This window comes from Podarcis muralis, chromosome 6 (genome assembly GCF_964188315.1).
Source record: "Podarcis muralis chromosome 6, rPodMur119.hap1.1, whole genome shotgun sequence".
Taxonomy (NCBI): domain Eukaryota; kingdom Metazoa; phylum Chordata; class Lepidosauria; order Squamata; family Lacertidae; genus Podarcis; species Podarcis muralis.
In genome coordinates this window covers 21782214-21802554 of record NC_135660.1, presented here as the reverse complement: position 1 = coordinate 21802554, position 20341 = coordinate 21782214, and the positions used below count along the sequence as shown (strand labels likewise).

The 20341-nt window shown below is 44.4% G+C and overlaps 1 protein-coding gene across 1 annotated transcript in view; it reads left to right on the top strand.

Annotated features, from left to right (window-relative positions):
- KCNAB1 (potassium voltage-gated channel subfamily A regulatory beta subunit 1) overlaps positions 1-20341 on the top strand; it is a 168415-nt gene that overhangs the window by 31656 nt on the left and 116418 nt on the right. The gene's annotated exons all lie outside the window — the stretch shown is intronic.

Here is a 20341-nt window from a genome sequence, read left to right as displayed (position 1 = left end):
AGAAATAAACCATGTGAGAAGTCCAGACTAGCACCCATTGTTACACTATACAATTTGCATGTGCATTTTATATGCAATTATATGCACACTTTCCTCTGGTATGTGCAATTCTGTGCACGTTACGTGGCTGCACAAATTCAGGAAAGTGGTAATTTCGAAGCATGGCAGTGTTTTGGTTCATGTATTGCTTCAGGAAGTGCCAATTAGATAAGTTCTCCTATAAATGCAAAACAAAGCAAATTTCTCCGCTGTCCTTATGTTCAGAAAGACGGGGTGTAGTATCCATTTGGACAGGGATGAGAAACCTGTGCCTCTCCAGTTGTTGGAGGATTTCAATTCCCCCCAGCCCAGCCATCACGTCCCACAACGTCTGTGGGGCACAGATTCATAGCAGTTAAGGCTTCCCTCTGATTCAGTCCCACTGAAAATCCTTAGGATCAGGCTGCAACATGCCTCATCCATGAATCTGATGGCGATACAGATGTCTAGTTTTCTGCCATGGGAACAGAAAACAACTTAATTTTTGACTTCTTTCTTGAAAGGCATATTTTAAATATGCATGTATCCTGCTGTGATGTGTCAGTTTTATAGAATATTTCACAGTTTTCTTTTGTATTAAAGCGACAGAGCTAATCATTACACTCTAAAGATTGATAATTATTTGCATGCTTTTTTATTCCACCCCACCCCCCAAAAAATCAGAGGCAGCTTTTGGCTGGGAATTCCTGCTTTCAGACTAAACATATTCTTGCTCCAAATGGTGAAAAAAGCAGATGTGCAAAATCAAGCGTCTCAGTGATGTGAGGGTCATTAAAACATGCTAGTTTCCTGAAACTGGATATGTGGGGAAGCCATTTAATGGCTGTTCTGCCATGAATTCACAACGTAGTTTGAGGTAATGATTCAAAGACATATAATTTAGACTTACAATTTAGTTTCCAATACTGATTTTATCTGATTTTATTTTATGTATATTTGGGGGGGGGGGGTTAACTGCTTTGTCAATTTATTTTTATTTTGTTTTATTTAGTATTATATTTATATCCCATCTTTCCTCCTAGGAACTCAGTGTGGCTTACATAGTTTCCCCTCTGCCCATTCCCCCCCCCCTCAAAACAACCCTGTGGAACAATCCTGTTCACTGCTCTTAATGCCTGCCAGCTCCAGTCACTTGGCTTGCCTCATTTCTGTCACCTTACCCAAGAATGTCAGTGATCACATCTGCTCTCATGTGCTTACCTTCTTGACCCACATTTCAAAAAAATTCTCACAGTATTTCTGACTAACAAGTCAGCCAGGCATGCAAGCTTGGCCCTTTAACCAGTGCCGGATTTACGTATAAGCTAAACAAGCTATAGCTTAGGGTCCCACTCTCTTGGGGCCCCCCCAAAAAATTTAAAGGGGGGAAAACTGGATGTACGTTTCCAAAATAAACACCAAATAAAATAATGTTTTGTGTTGCGTAGGCTCCTACATTGTAAATGTGGCCCGCCTGCTAGCCTTTTGTTATGTGCAAATGGCTTTAGATACCTATTAGGTCCACAAATTACCATATAGCATATATTCAACACAAAAAAAAGTGACAATTTGTTGTTGACAAAGGACAGCTGGACATACAAAGGGCCCCATTACGTTCAGTAGCTTAGGGCCTCATCAAACCTAAATCCGGCCCTGACTTCAACCATAGGTGCTTGGGGCTGTGGGTGCCATGCAGAGTGCATGACCCTGGCGCCGAAATTTGTGGGTGTCCAGCCCTTTGGACACCCACAAATTGGAAGTGAGAGCTGGACCATAAAGAAGGCTGATTGCCGAAGAATTGATGCTTTTGAATTATGGTGCTGGAGGAGACTCTTGAGAGTCCCATGGACTGTAAGAAGATCAAACCTATCCATTCTGAAGGAAATCAGCCCTGAGTGCTCACTGGAAGGACAGATCGTGAAGCTGAGACTCCAGTACTTTGGCCACCTCATGAGAAGAGAAGACTCCCTGGAAAGGACCCTGATGTTGGGAAAGATGGAGGGCACAAGGAGAAGGGGGCGACAGAGGACGAGATGGTTGGATAGTGTTCTCGAAGCTACCAGCATGAGTTTGACCAAACTGCGGGAGGCAGTGGAAGACAGGAGTGCCTGGCGTGCTCTGGTCCATGGGGTCACAAAGAGTCGGACACGACTAAATGACTAAACAACAACAACAACAGCCCTTTCATGGGGAATTGTGTGGGTGATTGGGCACCCAGGGCCCCATGGGGCTGGCACCTATGAAGCCAGCAGTGTTTGCCCACGGAATGTGATTTTGCTCCTCTTTCTAACAGCCTGCTTGTGCGCCTCCTTTGTGACAGTTTTCAGCAGCCACAAAATCTGTGTTCCCTAAAATCCTTTCAGCTAGATCATCCTCCTGCTCCTTCGGTTGTGCAATAATGCTGCATTTCCTGCAAAAGAACCCAGGCGAATATTAAGCTGTCTCATTGCATCTCTGTGCGGTGTGGGTGTTTGTCTGCATTTGTGTAAGTCCTATGTGTTTATGTTATATAACGCAATGTCATCCCGGCTTTTCGAATCCTTACAACAAAACACATTGGAAATCTTCAGGGATGAATCTGCAGAATGCTTATGAGCCAAGGAAGTTCTGCATCTGCATTGAAGAAACGCGAAAGGTCAAACCGTATGAATCAGTAGCCTGCAAAGGAAGGTAGCGAGTAGTTCCACATTGTTGCTGCTGCTGCTAGTTCTAATACCTGCACAAAAATAGAAAATGCAGTTGCCTCAGCAACCAAGCTAAACAGCAAATCTGCCACTAAAGATCTAATGATCTGACAAATCTTTCATGGATAGCCATGTTTCAAGGTTGTCCTGCTGCACCTACAAGAAGCCCCTCTTGGAAACTAGGTGTGGATACAAAAGCAGCCCTGAGAGCTAAGTTCCTTTGTAGATATTATGGCAGGGTTTGTATTCCTTCATCAGAATTCCCATTGCAGAGAAGGTGGAAATGGCAAGGTTTTTGCTTAAGAAGCTACACACCTTGATCTGAACCAGCCTGGAGGCAATGCCTGCTTCATGTAGAAAGACCACAGAATCATATTCAGGGAGAGAGGTGAAAAACAACAAGGGCAAGATGCATGTAAATGGGTAGTACTAGGTCTACATTTCATTAATTTGCAAATATAATCTCCCTTTCTCCCTACGTTCCAGCCCTTTCAGGTGAGCAGAGAAGTACCCCACAACTCCAGCCACAGAGACACTCCTGGCCACAGCCTCACAGCCCTGAGTGGCAAGCCTCAAAATGTGTCTATTACCCTCAAAGGTGCCTAAGGATGATGGCCCTAAATTCATCCGCTACCTGTTAACCTTTCTGCAAATGTGGTCAGTTAACACCAACTGTCCCTCTTTGCACCAGGGCAGGGGTGCCCAAACTTTTTTCAAAGAGGGCTGGATTTGATGAAGTGAATATGCATGAGGGTCAACCTAAGTTGTTAAGCTTTTTAAAGGATTGAACTTCTTTTAGGATTTCACCCTGAAATATACTCGGAGTCAAGACTCAATCTCGGAGTCAAGATTTCATGCTCTTTATTCAGCTCATAGTAGTGAGGAATGCAAGTTCCCCCAAAGTGTCTTCTTTATATACATTATTTACACAATGGGCCCCACATGATTGGCTAATTCCGGGATGCTCCTGTAGGCCAATCAGGTTGTGGATTCACTTCTACCTGAAGCTTGATTGGGTGGCTCCTGCGGACTAATCAGACTGCTGCATTTTGGATCCTATTCAACTCAGTACATAACACCCCTCCCCTCTAAGTTCCAGTCCTGCCCGGGAGGTTGCATTCATAGTACTCTAGGTACGCCAGCCGCCTACGTGTGCCTTGCGGCCTGGGGTGTTCCATGGTCAGGGGTTCGGGTTCTGGCTCGTGTTCCAAGGATGCTAGCTCAGTACATAACATACCCCATGACATATACTGCCACGGGGGGGGGGGGCAGATTAAATCGACCGGCGGGCTGGATTAGGCCCCTGAAACGGACTTTGGACATGCCTGCACCAGGACTACTGTACTGAGTAGGTGAAAAATCTGTTCATGGAGTCAATGTGGCACAGGCAGGTCAAAATCTCCTATTTGGCCCTAAAGTGACCAATATAAACCTTTATAGTATCAGAGGAATGGTGGGCAGGAGCCAGAAATTCAAAGAGACTGAAGGGAGAGGAGACCCGGGTTTAAATAACCTTTCTGCCACTTGCATGCCTCCATCCTTGTGCCACAGTTTCTGTCCCAGCCTCTTCTTCACCCCATCCACAAAACACATGTCAGACCAATGTCGTGGCATGTGAAGAAATTGGCCAAAGAAAAGTTTTCCTCCCTCTCTCATAACACTAGAGCTCACAGACATTCAATGAAGCTGAATGTTGGAAGATTCAGGGAAGATAAAAAGAAATGATTTCTTCACTCAGTGCATAGTTAAATTATGTTGCCTTCACAGGAGGAAGGGATGGCTGCCAACCTGGGTGGCTTTAAGAGAGAATTGGACAAATTCCATTCTCCAAGTTTCCACATCAGTTTGTGATTTTAAAAAGAAAAAGTCATCATGAAATTTCATCAGCCTTTTATTGCAAATATGCAAATTTTTGTATGCAGTTTCCCCTATTATACATGTTTTGCAAGCCAGTTTTCCTTAAAAGTAATAATTTTGTGTGTTATTTTAACTAATATATGCATTTTTAGGCACAGTTTCTCATTTGCATTTTTGTACATGTTACTTGGCTGGAGAATGGAACCTCAAAATGCAGAGAATTTTTGAAGGATCGCTGTGTTTCAGTTCATAGATTGTTTCAGAAAGTGTGCATTGAGTAGTTTTTAACATTTATCCCTAGACACAACCTTGGACTGATATTTCCCCCTGCAAGTTTCCTAGGCCCATCAACTTGATAGGACATAGCACCAGTAGGAGGGCCATCTGTTTGGTGGGTTACCAAAATGACCACCATGAACTTACTCTATTTTGCCAATCACATTTAGATATAAAGATACAGATTTGGGTATATATATGCAATCAAGCTAAGTCGTTACTTTTAGCACAATCCTATGCAGATCTCCATGGAACCATGGCCTGTAGTATTCAGTTGGGCTTACTCTCAGGGAAATGGGTATAGATATGCAACCCTAGTTGTAACATCTCATGGGGTCCCCTTCCCCTTCAATCAGGCTTGAAAGAAACGGTTGCCAGTATCATAGGCTGTGGTGTATATTTGACCATGGTGTGTGCATGGTATCTGCAATAGTTTCTCCACTTTCAAACATGCCCACAGGCTCAAAAAAGGTTGACCTCTGATATAACATCAATGGAAAGCAATGTTGAGTTTTTTCTTTCCTGGAGAAAGCAAATCGCCGAAGGCAGAAAGGAGAAATGTCTTCTCTGTTTATCAACATTTGCTGGTCATTGGCGAAATGATAAACCTATCAATTGACAGAGCTGGAGCTCCATCTTCCCCCTATCTATACTCACTCTACAAGGAGCTGAAACTTTGCAGCTCTCACTGCACGGTATCATTTGGTATTCCAATAGGACCGAGATCCAATATTCCATCCAGGATCACCACAGTCCCGATTCTTGTGCTGACATAAAATATTGCAGAGGGAACTGACAGAACAGCAGAGCCATTCTTCATCCCAGCTCCTGTCTGCTGTTCGTCCTGGCTCATTTATGTCACCTCCTCTACATTTTAGTTATGTTCCTGAGAAGACTGCCAAAAATGCAAATCGAGATTGGGCGGACCTTTGGACTGATACAGCAGGGCTCTTCATCACATGCTTGGATGATATATAGGGATCTCTGAAGAAAAAAATAACTGAACTCCTAAGTATCAAAAAGTGCGTAGCAAGTAAGCCTCCAAACTTTTCCAGATCCAGGGATCATCACTAAATTTAATCTGCAGCGTAGTGTCAATGGCTACTGGCTATGGTGTTTATGTTCTAGGTAAAGTAAAGGGACCCCTGACCATTAGGTCCAGTCGTGGCTGACTCTGGGGTTGTGGTGCTCATCTCACTTTATTGGCCGAGGGAGCCAGCGTACAGCTTCCGGGTCATGTGGCCAGCATGACTAAGCCGCTTCTGGCGAACCAGAGCAGCGCACGGAAACGCCATTTACCTTCCCGCCGGAGCGGTACCTATTTATCTACTTGCACTTTGAGGTGTTTTTGAACTGCTAGGTGGGCAGGATCAGGGACCGAGCAACGGGAGCTCACCCCATCACAGGAATTCGAACCGCCGACCTTCTGATAGGCAAGTCCTAGGCTCTGTGGTTTAACCCACAGCGCCACCCGCATCCTCATGTTCTAGGTAAAGGTAAAGGTAAAAGACCCCTGGATGGTTAAGTCAGGGCTGTCTTAAGCATATCCAGTGCTGTGGCGCAAAGATCCCTCCGGCTCCCCCCCCCTTTACCAGAGTTGACCTTTTTTTAGGGCTGGAGGAGGCGGGCAGTGGCTAGAGGGTGGCTCCTCCGGTGGGGAAGAGGCAGAGGCTGGACGCGGTGCCTCCTGGCTCAGCTGGCCTCTTCGTGCCACAGTGGCCACGGCAGGCAGCACACCAAGCAAGCGGGTCTGCGCTGAGCGAGCAAGGGCGCATGTGCCACTCCCGCTGAGCAGTGGCTCGGTTTTTTCCCTTTTAGCCTTCTGGCGCCCCACAGAATTCGGTGCCTGCAGGCTAAAAGGGAAGAAACCAAGCCGACGCTCGATGGGAGCCCTCCAGAACTTGGCACCCCGCACCCCTACCCTCAATGGGTAAGACAGGCCTGGGTTAAGTCCAGTCAAAGGCGACTATGGGGTTGTGGTGCTCGTCTCGCTTTCAGGCCGAGGGAGCTGGCATTTGTCCACTAACAGCTTTCTGGGTCATGTGGCCAGCATGACTAAACCGCTTCTGGTGCAACAGGACACCGTGGTGGAAACCAGAGTGCATGGAAACGCCGTTTAACTTCCCTCTGCAGTGCTACCTATGTATCTACTTGCACTGGTGTGCTTTTGAATTGCTAGGTTGGCAGAAGCTGGGACAGAGCAACAGGAGCTCACCCTGTCACAGGGATTCAAACTGCCGACCTTCTGATCAGCAAGCCCAAGAGGCTCAGTGGTTTAGACCACAGTGCCACCCGCATTCTATCCACCATTGGAAGCTGTATGTCTCTGAATACTGGTTTTTGGAAGTCACAGATGCAGAGAGTACTGCTGTGCTCAAGTTCTGTTTTCAGGCTTCCCATAGGCATCTGGTTGGCCACTCTTGTTCTAATGATACCCACTTTTATTTGTATACTGTAAATGGGTGTACACATATACAATACACATAATACTGGGTGGAAATTTGGAACCTGTGATGCAGCTCAGCCTTAGAACAAAATCACCAAAACCTCTAGTATTGCTTCCTGGCACTCTTCCTTGTCACAGTTCTTACCCCATCAGTTAGCTATTGAAAAAGCAATTAATTTTAAAGTATCATCTTAATATCAACACGCAGGATGACATTGGAGTGCAGTGAAATTAATTAAAGGATGAACGGAACTTGTATTCACTTGTGGTTAAGTCGAGGGTGAAGTGTGAGGAGGACCCAGGCAGCCCGGCTGATAATAAATTTTAGTTTTATGTTATGCAATGAGAGATGGGCCAATCTGTCAATTTCAGGTTTTATCTTTTTCTCATTTTTCCAATCTTAAGTTCACTTCTCCACATTTCCACATTAGTGTGTGATTTATTTATTTTTTAAAGGCTTCATAAAAATTCATCAGCATCTTAGGGCAAAGTTTTACTAACGTACATATTTCTTTAGTCAGACTTGCCTAATATGCAGTTTTGCAAGGCAATTTCCCCATATGTAATACATTTCTGCAGGTTACATTTTTAATATGTTATTTTATGCACGCTTTTATTCACACTTTAGCGTATGCGTTTCTGCAGCCGGGGAACCGCACTGTGAGATTTGGAGATGCATTTTCGGAACAGTGTCAGGGCTGCACAACCATCCCTGCTCAAACTACGGGTGGAGCATTCACTGTGATTTTCTTGGCAGCTCACAAGAGTTGTGGTTGTGTTTTCAATACAAGCAGATACATCCACCCAACCACAGACACACCTTACCGTAGTTGATGGATTGACTGATCGATCGAAGTACAGAGATGTTAGACAGAGCCGTACATAATTACTCCTCAAAAGCAAATCGCTGGTTCTATCTGGAGCTCCATGCATTGGGGTTAGGGCTTTGCATACACCCCTATCACACCCCTGTCCACACTTTTAATGCTTGCGTGTTCAGCCTGGTAAATGCTATTTTTCTCGAAAAAGAGGTGCAGGAACAATGAACTACTCCCTTGTTCTCTTAGAATGGAAATGGTGCCTACCTGAGAGGTGCAGGAGCTGAGCTCCACTGAGCTGCAGATGGGGGGAAAGCCCTGAGCCTGGGTATTGCAAAGTTTTAGGCTTACGTATCCAACAACTTATGTATGTTTGGGTATATGCATTTCAACTCCTTGTAAATTTAGCCCCTGAATGTGTAGAGCAGGCATATCCAAACTCAGCCCTCCAGATGTTTGGGGACTACAATTCCCATCATCCCTGACCACTGGTCCTGTTAGCTAGGGATAGTGGGAGTTGTAATCCCAAAACAACTGGAGGGCCGAGTTTGGGGGTGCCTGGTGTAGAGGCTGGGGTTAACCTCAATCAGCTTCCTGCATGCTCCAAAATAATGGCTAAACAGGCTCGAATGTTCAGCTGAAGCAAGCAAGGAAAGAAGATGTAGCAAAAATAGAAATATAATGAAAGGGGAAGGTAAAGTAGCACTTCTCCTTCCCCAGAACACTTGGCACCCCATCCATGACATTTAACTGCAGGCCGTAATTTGATAAATCCATACCTCCCTATAGCTACTGCATTGAAAAATTTTGTAGCAAGCGTTCTTGAATGTTCTCCTGCCCACACAAGTTTTAAAATTAGTTTCTGCCAGCTACATAATATATTCATGTTTACTTGAAGGTATAGCTGTAAATAAAGGCTGCAGCTTTGGCAGGACGTTTAATCATAAATATTCTACCATAGTAGAGATTCCCAGTCCTAACGAATATGTCAAATGGTTGCATGACCTATTGTCAGAGTGTCCTCTGCCCTTTCATTTATATTTTTCTGAAAAACTGAGCTCCCTAGACATAATCCAGCAAGGAGGAGCCATGTGTGGAGCCAGGATCTGCATCTACTCTCCACATGGTGATGGACTTATTCACTGGTGTCTCATAGAACTGGCTGGGTGTGGCATTTGATGTGAATGGCACTGTTGCGCATAGATCATTATGGACCTTAAGTTGTTCAATGTGGCCAATGACTCACAACTAAATCTGGGTCAAATAAAACTAGGCAACATTATCACCATAAATTTACAGCACATTTAAAGTGCATGTCTTCATGTTGTTTTTATTTCAGACACTCCAGATCCTGGACAAAATGGACTGTTTCAAGAGGTGGCAAAAAGACATATCAAAATTTGTCTGGCAGGGCAAAAAGCCCAGAATAAACTTTAAGATCTTAACTGATGCAAAAGATAGAGGGGGGTTTGCCCTGCCGGACCTGAGACTTTACTATGAATCGGCAGCGTTCTGCTGGCTGAAACAATGGCTGCTTCTTGAGAACACAGACATTTTGGATCTGGAAGGGTATGACAATAGATTTGGTTGGCATGCATATATATGGTATGACAAGGTAAAAATACATAAAGGTTTTAAAAACCATATTGTTAGGAAAGCACTATACAATGTTTGGATAAGATACAAAGATCTACTGGAAAGTAAAACTCCCAGGTGGCTATCACCAATGGAAGCTAAAGAGACAAAAAAACTTAATATGGAGTCCAAATGGCCAAAATATTGTGAAATCTTAGAGCAAGATGGTGAAAGGGTTAAATTACAGAGTTATGACAAATTAAAGTCTAAAGTACGAGATTGGTTGCACTACCTTCAGATAAATGAGGTATTCAAACAGGACAGGAAAATAGGTTTTCAGATGGAGAGGTCGAAATTAGAAACAGAATTGTTAGAACCCAATACTAAGAACTTGTCAAGAATGTATAATTTGCTGCTGAAATGGAATACACAAGATGAAACAGTAAAATCAGCTATGATCAAATGGGCACAAGACATAGGTCATGACATTATGTTTGATGACTGGGAAAGGTTATGGAATACTGGTGTTAGGTTTACGGCTTGTAATGCTTTGAGAGAAAACATAATGAAAATGATCTATAGGTGGTATATGACCCCAGTCAAACTCGCAAAAATTTACCATTTGCCCAATAATAAATGTTGGAAATGTAATGAGACTGAAGGTACTTTCTATCACCTTTGGTGGACCTGCCCGAGGATTAAAGCCTTCTGGGAAATGATCTATAATGAAATTAAAAAGGTCCTTAAATGGACATTTTCTAAAAAGCCAGAGGCTTTTCTCCTGGGCATGGTGGGCCAATTGGTGCCAAGGAAGGACAGAACTTTTTTCATATATGCTACCACAGCAGCAAGAATTCTTCTAGCAAAGTATTGGAAGACGCAGCAGCTACCCACTCTGGAAGAATGGCAAGCGAAGGTGATTGACTACATGGGAATGGCAGAGATGACCGGCAGAATCCGTGACCAGGGGAGTGAGACAGTGGAAGAAGATTGGAAGAAATTTAAAATATACCTTAAAAATTGTTGTAACATTGAGGAGTGCTGAGATGTTATGGTGTTAAGAAACAGAGAATTGCAGCTGTAAATCATAAATTTAAGGGAATTATAATGAAGATGAGTTAATTAATTAAATGGAGGGTTGCTGTCAAAAGGGAAAAATAAGGATGCAGAAAAAGGGAGGTATGGGGAAGTCCGGGAAATAAGGTGAAGGAAAATAAGTTTATGAAATTATACATGTTTATTTGTTTGTATGTTTGGTTTTGTTTTATTGTTTGTTTTTATTACATGTTTGGAAAATTAATAAAAATTATTTAAAAAAATAAAAAATAAAGTGCATGTCTTCTCCCAAAGAATCCTGGAAACTGTAGTTTACCCCTCGCAGAGCTACAATTTCCAGTACCCTTAACAAACCTTAGTTCCCAGTGCTTTGAATGTGCTTGAAGTTCATGGTGCAGATGTGACCTGTCCATTGCTTTGCAGAGAATGTAGCATCATTTTGCAACTCTGCCTTTAAAGCTTTTGTCTTTAGTGCTTTTTCCTCTATAATAATCTTCCAGACGAAAGAAGGAGACTTCAAAGGTGCTGAATACATGAATGAGAACAATGCATTAAGGGCCAACTGCTGTGTGAAGCATCTCTGCAAACTGCTCTGTGAAGCACCTCCCCTCTCTGTTAAACATGGCGGCAGGAAGGTTTAACAGGAAACGGCTCTCTGAAGTGCCTTCCTTAAAATGGGTAGGGGTGAACTGTGAGGTGAGGGGTTGGGTGAGGTGTACAGGCAGCGGGCTTTGGACCAGTGTAAAGGAAGGAGGGGTTGGCTGAGGGGATGGTGAACGAAGTGAACAGAGGCAGCTGCCACGAGTCGGCCATAAGACTCTTCTTCAGGAGCAACTGTATCATTCCAGTATACCTGAAGGAGCGTCTCCACCCCCCATCGTTCAGCCTGGACACTGAGATCCAGCGCTGAGGGCCTTCTGGTAGTTCCCTCATTGCAAGAAGTGAGGTTACAGGGAACCAGACAGAGGGCCTCCTTGGTAGTGGTGCCCACCCTCCCATCAGATGTCAAGGAAATAAGCAGCTATCCTATCTTTAAAAGACATCTGAAGGCAGCACTGTTTAGGGAAGTTTTTAATATTTAATGCTGTATTGTTTTTAGCACTTGATTGGGAGCCACCCAGAGTGGCTGGGGAAACTCAGCTAGATGGGCGGGGTATAAATAAATTATTATTATTATTATTATTATTATTATTATTATTATTATTATTAAGCTTTGAAATTCTAGTACGCTACAGTTCCCCAAGCATATGCTGTTCATGCAGAATGTCCCATGTTCAATTGCTCGCATTTCCAGTTTTAGTTGTGTGTTTTTTAAAGGATAAGGTAACAGGTAATATGAAGAGAGAGAAAACCTCACATGGAACCCTAGAGAGCTACTGTAAGTCAGAAAAGACAATATTTGGGTAGATGAGTGAATAGTCTGACCTTATATTCGGCAGCTTCCTGTGTTCCTAGATAAGATACCATTATTTTTTAATATTCAGTTCATCTCTTCCCTCATTACTAGGCAGGCACCTTCCCTTATTCCCTCCCATGTTAATTTCCAGCTAGAGCTGTAAGAGGCAGTTTCTACCTGCTTTTGCTTTGCCCAGACTGGGCAGCCTCTTGTATTGAGCATCCGCTTATGTCTGAGCCATTCATACATTGTCAGAGTTTATTTTTTGAAAGCCTGACAAATTAGAAGCAAAATTATATGTGCATAAGAATACCTGTATGGTATCTGAAGAAGTGTGCATGCACACGGAAGCTCATACCGGTAACAAACTTAGTTGGTCTCTACGGTGCTACTGGAAGGATTTTTTTATATATATGTAAAATATATGCCTGTGCAGTACTCTTGTTTCAGCAGCATAATTTTTATATTAATGCATGTGAATTTTATACAGTTATGTGCTTTGTTATATGTTATGTGCTGGTTACTTTAGGAAACCTGGAGTGTATGTGTGTATAAAAGGTAAAGGGTAAAGGGACCCCTGACCATTAGGTCCAGTCATGACCGACTCTGGGGTTGCGGCGCTCATCTCGCTTTATTGGCCGAGGGAGCCGGCGTACAGCTTCCAGGTCATGTGGCCAGCATGACTAAGCCGCTTCTGGCGAACCAGAGCAGCACATGGAAATGCCGTTTACCTTCCCGCTGGAGCGGTACCTATTTATCTACTTGCACTTTGATGTGCTTTCGAACTGCTAGGTTGGCAGGAGCAGGGACCGAGCAACGGGAGCTCACCCCGTCACAGGGATTCGAACCGCCAACCTTCTGATTGGCAAGTCCTAGGCTCTGTGGTTTAACCCACAGTGCCACCTGCGTCCCTATGTGTGTATAATATTATGCAAATAATAATATGTATAATAATGCATATAATATGTAATTTTTACACTTTTAGCAGAACCAGGTAGGGTGTGTGGACTTGCTTCCTGTCGTGATTAAGGTGCAAGATGGGAAGTAGGTAAAAAAAAAATAAGAATCCATGCAAATAAGCTTGACATCAAGATTTTCAGAAAATTCCATCCCTATACATTGAATCTTCAGAATTTTTTTTAACTCACTTTGTATGCTGCATAAACATTTTCCAAAAAAGAAGTATATGGCTTATTGTATTCAGGCTAAGCAGTGCTCATGTTGATCGCATGCAAATATTTCACAAAAGCATGAATTGTACTGATATTGGCTGTATTTCTGTTATAAATCTGAAAAGTATGGCGGCTTCCAGAGTGTTTGGGTAAGACAGGAATCTGAACGTTTAAAGAACACAGCTCCAGAAATGATAGCTAGACTAAGCTTTGTAGTACTTACTCACCAGATTTCAAAGAACAATTTTCTTTTGAAGTGCTCTGTTTGAACATATTCCAGCAAATGGGAGAAATAGTCAGGGTAGGGTGAAAATAAGAGTACTCATAGCCAATTTGCTTGTATACCACATTTCCACAAATATATAGTGGTGGGAAGGATTCAAACAGATTAAACCATTTAAATGCAATAGGTGATATCCAACATTAGCCATACATGGAGTAGCTCAATTGGTTTTAATGGGTCTACTCTGAGTAGTGTCCACTGTTGTGCAACCAATATTCATAATCATCACAAATTCAACAATTCACAATTCATTTAAAACATATCTAAAGTTGAAACAAGCATGAAACATACCAAGAGGTAGGTTAACCATCCATGGCGGCTGGTGCCCATTGGATGGAAGGTGGGAAGACCAGCAGTAGGTGGAGACAGAGTCAATGACAGGCTGATCTACCCTGAATGATTATAAATAAAGAGGGCTAGTGTCAGGATGCTGTCAGAGGCTCCCGGCTGGTTGCCCAGGAAAGTATAAAGACAAGGAAAAGTTTCTTACTGTCCATTTTTATTTCAATATTTACAGAGAGAGGCTATAGAACGCAGCCTCTTGGATAATGACATTGTCCTGAGTGAATCTCCACCCCCCGTCCCTCCCACTTCCTCATTCATCACTGTTGCATTCTGAAGGCAAAGGAAAGGGCTGGACCCTGATTAATAAAATAGACACGAGGCTTGGCCAGCAAGACTCAGGGAGGAAGTGCAATAATAATCTGCAACACCCTGGCCCAGGTCCCTTTTATTAACAAAAGAACTTTTAACACAGCGTTTGTAAGAACTAATCAGATTTCCTCTGAGCATTTAAAAAAAACCCCCACGTGGGACAAAGTCAGATCAGAGGAATCCTTTTAACTACAAAGAAACTATTTCCTACTTGAGCATGCATACATGGTTAAGCTAAAATAAACAGGAACTAAGGAGGAATGCATTTAGTACCCCCAGAGGTCATAAGCCCATAGGAAAGAAGGACAGGCATTTACCATCTCCATGTAAACTCTGTTACTGGCCCTTAAGATGTATCTAAAGATTAACAAAATCTGCATCAAAGTGACCTCCTTATCTTATGTACTGAGGATGCCTGGTGAAGCAACTGGTCTGTGTTTTAGAATGCTTATACGTGTCTGTCAGGCATAGAGAATATGGGCAGTAGAGAAAATGGGGCAGAGATGCAGAGGCTTGTGGGACTGAATCAGAACCAGTGGCGTAGCGTGGGGGGTGCAGGGGGGGCCGGCCGCACCGGGCGCAACATCTGGGGTTAGGGCAAATCCATGGGTTAGGGGGCGCAAATCCACAGGTTAGGGGGCGCAAATTACTTGCCTTGCCCCGGGTGCTGACAACCCACGCTACGCCGCTGATCAGAACTCATGTCAAATGACCCAAGCCCAGTCAAAGCAATGCTTTGATCGCTGACACAATGGCTTGCTTCATTTTGTCATAATTCCTCATAGCAATCCCACCCGACCCCCACAGTCACTTCTACAGGTGCTGCTACATGGCCTCTGTATTTGATCTCTTTGCCCTCCTACTTTTAAGGCTCGGCGGGTTCTGGGAGATGGAGGGTCTGAAATACTTTCTAATGGCAACATGTCAGCCGAGTGTTGTTCTGGCTCTCCCATGATTTCCCAGCTTTCCCCCTCATCTGCCTCTGAGCTGCAACCTCCCCCAAACCCCTGTTGCAAATCTATACTGTCCTTCCTCTTCCTCCTCCCTGGAAGGGTCAGGATGAGGTCTCCACCATTCCTCCTCTGCCCAGTCCCTGACAGCAGACAGATGGGGGCTAGCTGAGGATGGTGAGACAGTGAACCTAATGGACCAACTTCCACTGAATAAGATCAATTTAATACCCACATTAAGCATGTTATTAAACAGTTCATAACTAAGAGACCCAACAACAGGAGCAGCACACCAGGTGGAGTGGAGCTGCTATACTAGTTTGCTGGCAGGTGGGTTGTTTTTTTGGAGGAAAGGGGGAAGCGGTAACATGGTAGGGAGGTCAGCACAGTGCAAACGGGAGTGCCAGATCATCAGCCAGATTAACTCCGTACATCTAATAATAATAGAAATAATAATTATTATTATTATTTATACCCCACCCATCTGGCTGGGTTTCCCCAGCCACTCTGGGTGGCTTCCAACAAAAGATTAAAATACAATAATTAGTCAAATATTAAAAAACTTTCCTAAACAGGGCTACCTTCAGATGTCTTCTAAAAGTTTGGTAGTTATTTTTCTCTTTGACATCTGGTGGGAGTGTGTTCCACAGGGTGGGTGCCACTACCGAGAAGGCCCTCTGCAAGGTTCCCTGTAACTTGGCTTCTCGCAGCGAGGGAACCACCAGAAGGCCCTAGGCGCTGGACCTCTGTGTCCAGGCAGAACGATGGGAGTGGAGACGCTCCTTTAGGTATACTGGGCTGAGGCCGTTTAGGGCTCTGTGCTGTTTAGGGCCCTAAAGCACTGTGGTGCTGCTTTAAACAGTTATGCCTTCCCCCAAAGAATTCTGGGAGTTGTAGCTTGTTCAGGATTCTGAGAGTTGTTAGGAGACCATGTCCCCCTCCGAGAGCTACAATTCCCAGAGTCCCCCATGAAGAGAGAAATCATTCTGGGAAATATAGTTCTGAGAGGGGAATAGAGGACTCGTAAGAATTCTCAGAGCCTTTAACAAACTACAGCTCCCAGAATTCCTTGGGGGAAGCCAGGTGGGTTGAAAGTAGTATAGTACTTTAAATGAATGGCATTGATGCAGCCATGGACTCCATTGGTGCATTTGCACTGCACTGACCTCCTCACTGCCTCTCCCTCTGCCTCCCAGTAAGCATCAGTGACCCACTGCCAGGAAGTTAGTGTAGGGACTCCAACCTACGCAGTGAGTCAGTTCCACCTAGCAATAAGATGCTTCGCCCAGATCCAGCTGGCAGAAAAAGAGGGGAAATAAAATCATCACAAGGCACCAGGCAGCTGAACCTCAAGCGGCAGAAAGCAACCCCCTTCTCACCACTGCAATAAATGTCCTAATGGCTTAATGACAGTTAAGAGTATTAAAGGCAGATGACACAATCTCCTCCTCAAGTAACAAGTAGGTTGCGGTAAATCACCACCTTGTGATCCTATTAGTAGCTCACCGTCAGTGACCTGTAGCAAACATATGTTCACTGCCGCACAAATGCTGGATTCGCAGTGTAAAAACAAATTTTATTAAAAGCAGAATTGGCAGGTGGCTCCCTAGCTGCATCCTTTCCAAATAGCACTCCCCAAGGACCAGAGAAGGCAACAAGTTCATGATGTGCAATGTATAAATTAGACTGGTTTATAATAGTAAATATATAACTTCATTCAGTTTGCCTTTTCATTTGCACTTCTTGAAACAATACACGAACCAAAATGTAGCTCTTCATTGAAACGTTCACTTCCTCAAATCTTCCGATGCCATTTGCCAACAGAAAAAAAAGATGTGCTCTAAAAATGCATATTAGGAGAAACTGAACAGAAATGAAGATTATGTGCAAAAGGCAAAACAGCTTGCAACACTTATGCATTGCATTGGGGGGGATTGCATACAAAACAGAGTATATGAGGAGAAATACAAATACAAATCTGTATGAATTTTCAAGCTGATTTTTTTTAAAAAAGGAGCATGTTGATGTAGAAATGAAGCAAACTGATGAATATAAGATTGGAAAAGTTAGAAACTGAGAGGAAACCAGAATTGGTGGGTTTACCCAATCCTAGCTCAGGTTTATCACACATGGTGCCTTATTACATGAGACATTAACAATGTGATCATGCTGTGTGTGTTTTTGAAATTCAGTACTAGACATGGGGAGAATAGGGGAAGGAGAGCCTTTCCTCCCCAGCAATGAGCTCCATGAAATTCACCCCAGTCCAATTAGCTCCGGGGGGGGGGGGCAGCCATGAGAAGTGGGGATTTCACAGAGATTGCAACTGGCGGAGGAGGTTTAGACTTCCCCTCCCTGCATGTCACAGTCCTGATGACAATTCCCTCCCCTCTCTGTGTGCCAAGTATTTCATAGACAGATAGACAGACAGGCAGGCAGGCAGACAGACAGGCAGGCAGACAGGCAGGCCCTGGGACCAACCTTATACCATACTGGCTGGGACTGATGGGAGTTGTTCCCCAACACATCTGAGGTCAACATCTTGCTTGAAGGCTGTCTTGGATTTGGACTGTAGCATCAAGGTGCCCCTTATGTTTCCTGCACCTGTAAAATAAAACATCCATTGGCTTGAATTTGCATCTCCTTTCAGAGTGGCTCTCTTGTACTTTCTATACCAGGGCTCAGCAATGTGCGGCCCACAAAGACCATTTTACCGGTCCATGAGCTGCCCCTAAACTGAGCCACCTGCTTGGCAAGTCCCCTTCACGCTGTGCTAAACCAATGCAGTGTGGGGACTCACCGAGTGGTGCCAGAAATGGCGTCTGCGCATGCGCATATATCAGAAATCACATCTGCACATGTCCAGATGCCAAAAATCACTTCTGCGCAGGCATGATTTCTGGCATCTGGGCATGCGCAGAAGTGAATTCCAGCACTGCAGACATGCGCAGACGCGGTTTCCAGCATTGCACTGTGCCAGTCCGGCCCACGGACAATCTCCATGGGGGTGATTCAGCCCATGGCCGGTAAACCTTGCCGACCCCTGTTCTATACCATTTGGGCAGCATTCACACGTGCGCATAAATAGTGGAAGTGTAAAAATGTCCTGAATATTTAGGAAAGATTTAAAATATATCAGTGCCTCAATAAATAAATAAATAAAATAAAATGATCGTGAATCACAACCCAGTTCTACTACAGAATCATGGAATTGTCGAGTTGGAAGGGACCCCAAGGGTCATCTAGTACAACCCCCAGCAATGCAGGAATAAATATCACGAGAGCCATGTTTGCTCTTATCAATCGCTGCAGCAATTCGGACAAAAATGGCCTCAGTCTGCAGCGTAAGAAGTCCTGCGAACACCAGGCATATGCTATTCGCCATTGACTTCTTCATCCTGCTAGGCCTAGCAAGAAGCACTTTTAGTGTATCAATTGCTTTTTCATTCTCGTCTCATTTAGCTTTGCAACCACCTTTGCGCACTGAGCAAGACTAGGAGATGGTGCGACAAGTCCAGCCACTCACTCTGCCCTAATTACCGTGGGAGGAAAATGACTGGTTGTCCGGCAACTGCAGAGGGATGAAGACACAAGGCAGCCTCTAGGCATAGTCAGAAGAACAGCTAAGGGATTGGAGGCAGTAATATCCATCATTCTGTTCCCATTAGAGAGGCTTGTAGCCTGCTCTTTCCCGGCAAGGCATATATCTGTCAAGCACTACTCAGAGACTGGCAATAGTCCTTGGAGAGTCACTACATAATGCATAGGAATTCTGAAGCTCTCTCACAGTCAGTCTGGCAAGGGTGGGCTTGACTGAGAAGTGGGAAAGACCGTGGTCCTCAGTGACATGCATACATGTAAGTCTGTATCCACACCAGCTGTATTACTCAGGATGTGCCCCCGGAACAGCTAGTGCCGATTTGCAGATCATTTTAGTTGTGATCCTAACTACACTACCCTTGCTATGAATTCAAATCCCCAGGGCCTGATCCAAAGGTACTAAAGGAGCTTGCAGGTGTAATCTCAAAGCCTTTGTCTATGATCTTTGAGAATTCTTGGAGAACAGGTGAGGCCCCTGCAGACTGGAGGCGGGCAAATGTTGTCCCCAACTTCAACAGAGGGGGGGAAAGAAGACCCAGATAACTACCGACTGGTGAGTTTGACATTGGTACCAGGAAAGGTCCTAGATCAGAATAATCCAACAGTTGTTCTGTGAGCACTTAGGAAAGGATGTTGTGATTATTAAGACCCAGCATGGGTTTCTCAAAAATAAGTCATGTCAAACGAATCTCTTTTTTTTTTCTTCTTTTTTTTGATGGCGTTATAAGCTTGTTGGATCAGGGGAATGCTGTTCTATTTGGTTGATGTATAGGTACGTACAGTCATACCTCATGTTACATCCGCTTCATGTTACGTTCTTTCAGGTTACGTCCCATGGCAACCCGGAAGTACCAAAAAGGGTTACTTCCGGGTTTCACCTCTCACGCATGCGCAGAAGCGCAAAATAATAATCATCATCATCATCTTCATCATCATTTATTATTTGTACCCCACCCATCTGGCGGGGTTTCCCCAGCCACTCTGGGTGGCTTCCAACAAAGATGAAAAATACACTAAAATGTCACATATTAAAAACTTCCCTGAACAGGGCTGCCTTCAGATGTCTTCTAAATGTCAGGTAGTTGTTTATCGCTTTGACATCTGATGGGAGGGCGTTCCACAGGGCGGGCGCCACTACTGAGAAGGCCCTCTGCCTGGTTCCCTGTAACTTGGCCTCTCGCAGTGAGGGAACTGCCAGAAGGCCCTCAGAGCTGGACCTCAGTGTCCGGGCAGAACGATGGGGGAGGAGACACTCCTTCAGATATACTGGACCGAGGCCGTTTAGGGCTTTAAAGGTCAGCACCAACACTTTGAATTGTGCTCGGAAACGTACTCGGAAATGATGTCATGCGCATGCGCAGAAGCGGCAAATAGCAACCCGCGCGTGCGCAGATGCGCCGCTGCAGGTTGCGTTCTTTTCATGTTGCAAACGAGCCTCCGCAACGGATCCCGTTCACAACCAGAGGTACCACTGTATACATTGTTGGGTAAGAGGAGGAATCTGGTTCTTTAGACAGGCCATTATGGTTCCTTCAATGCTACCATCTTTCGTGTTC